At 32.4% G+C, this 2,319-nt stretch overlaps 1 long non-coding RNA gene across 1 annotated transcript; it reads right to left on the bottom strand.

Moving 5' to 3' along the window:
- Positions 1–239: 239 nt before the first annotated feature.
- Positions 240–1,702, bottom strand: LOC121210884 (uncharacterized). Its single transcript, XR_005906158.1, has 2 exons — positions 826–1,702; positions 240–530 (listed from the first exon to the last, which is right to left on the bottom strand). It is a non-coding gene; the product is annotated as an uncharacterized lncRNA (long non-coding RNA).
- Positions 1,703–2,319: the final 617 nt, after the last annotated feature.

The following is a 2,319-nucleotide window of genomic DNA, read 5'->3' as shown; positions in this document are numbered from 1 at the left end:
TTCAGTTTGTGTGGTTTCTATAGGTGAACTTAATTCTTTCATAAGAAGATGATTAGATTGTTCTTTTTTAGTTTTTAGATGCAACAATTGGATTCTGTTGCTTCCTTATGTCTATGTATATGTGCATGTAGTTGATGATAAATATTCTCTGGCATACTGATTTCTAAACTTAGAGGGTATAATATATTTTGGTTATAGGTCTTCGGTGGTTTGAAATGTTATAGGAATCTTCTTCCTTTCATGGTTGTAGAAGCCCAAATTTGCTGGGCCCATTGTCCAAATAAAATAAAATACAGCAAACCCAAAATCCTAGCCCAATACCCTAAACCATTTAACCCATCCTCAAACCTAAAACCTAAAATCAACCTAGCCCAACATCCAAGCCCAATCCCAAACCCTAGACTCCCACTTGCCTCTTCCCATTCTCCCATGCTGTCTGCCACCAGCACCACTCCCATTCTCCCATGTTGTCTGCCACCAGCGCCACTCCCACTCTCCAATGCTGTCTACCACCTCCACCTCTCCAACATCTGCAAGATAAGACAGAAATAATAGAGGATGGATGTAAAAAAAAAGAGGGGAAGAGTTATAAAACCCGAATGAAAATGTTGTAAGTAAAAGGGGGGATCCAAAAAAATTGTATCACTCGCATATTTTTCAAGGAATCAAACAAAAAACACACAGAAGGTTGATCTCCGATTTTGTTCTCTTTATTTTCGTTTTTCGTTTTCTTGCTTCTTTAATATTTCTTTTATTTTTTATACAAATCTATTAAACAAAGATACAAAAAAGAAAAATATAAAAGGAAAGAGGAAGGATTCTCACCAGATCCGGCCCATTGCCGCATTATCGGAGCCTTCCCCTCCGTTCGGCGTGGTTGAGTCTAAAAAGGGGGTTGAACCCTTGTCTTTTCGTTTTTGGAACTAGCCTCCAACAAGTAAAAAAAGGGAGAGCTAAAGGAGCCCATTTTGGTGTATCGCCAGCCATCGAGTGCGGTGGTGGTGCGGCGGTTGAAGGGCGGCAATGATGGGTTTCTTTGAAACCCTAGCAGAAAATAAAAGAGAAGGGAAAGGGGGAGAGAGCAGGGAAGCTCTCTGTTTTTTGTTTAAGGTTGGGGGAAGGCTGGTAATGGAATAATAAAATAAAAAATAAAAAAGGGAAAAGTTGGTAATGGAATAAAAAAGGGAAAGTTGGTAATGGAATAAAAAAAGGAAATTTTTTTTGGTTTAAATGATGATGATGAAGCGGCGTGTTTGGTGGAGTGGGGTGTGCACTATCCCTAAACAGGAGATTTGCTAGATTAGTCCTTCTCCTTTGCAACTCTATTCGACCAGGCCCCATTTTCTATTTTCTTTTGTTTTTAATTTAGCTCTTAAATTTCGTTTGGGTTACATCTGGGTCCTTCGAAACATTGCGCATAAAAGGCTAGGAATATTTTCCAGCTAGTCCCTCGTTGTTTCAACGTGATTCATTTCGATCCTTGATGGCCTTCTTTTCATTATTTACAATATGAGTCCCTCTTCCCTTACATGTATCTCACTTTAGCTCAAATTCTAACTTTTTAATTTATCCCTTAAAGTTCATTTCTTTTTTTTCGGTTCCTTGACTATTTAATCTTGTTTATTTTTCATTTTTTATTATTTTCAATATTCTGCTTTTATTTTTATTTTCTTTAGTATTTTATTTACTTGCTCTTTTTAAATTCAACCCTTTATATTTTATTTTATTTTTATATTTATTAATTTACCTATATTTTACGCCTTAGACTTCATTTTTTTATGTTAATTCAAATTCTTTTAGTTTCCATTTTGTTTTTTTTTATTTCACCATTGTCTTTATTTTTACATTCATGGCTTATTACAACTGCTCATTGTATTATTACTATTAATATCCTTATCACGTTGTCCTTTTTGCTCCATCAATATTATTTGTTATTTTTGTCTTATTTGTTCTATTTATTTTATTTTCTGTTTATAATTTCAAACTAAATTGTTTTATTTATTATCTTGTTCATCTACTTATTTCTTTATTCCTTTAACTTTTTATATTAAAAAGTTCATTTATTTATGTTTTTTAGATGCTCTTCGATTTTACTATTATTATTATTATTATTATTATTATTATTATTATTAGTTTATGCTTTGTTATATGTTTATATATTTATAATACGTATATATACTTGACATATTTGTATATACCTCAGTAATATTATTACTAGTTTTTAATATACGCATATATTACCTGAATATTTTAGTATTATGATATTCTTCATGTATTATATGTGTGTTCTTAATACTATACTTTATTTGTGTCATATTT

The sequence above is a fragment of the Gossypium hirsutum genome, chromosome A12 (assembly GCF_007990345.1).
Source record: "Gossypium hirsutum isolate 1008001.06 chromosome A12, Gossypium_hirsutum_v2.1, whole genome shotgun sequence".
Lineage (NCBI taxonomy): Eukaryota > Viridiplantae > Streptophyta > Magnoliopsida > Malvales > Malvaceae > Gossypium > Gossypium hirsutum.
The sequence above is the reverse complement of the archived record's forward strand: the minus strand, read 5'-3'. Positions and strand labels throughout refer to the sequence as shown.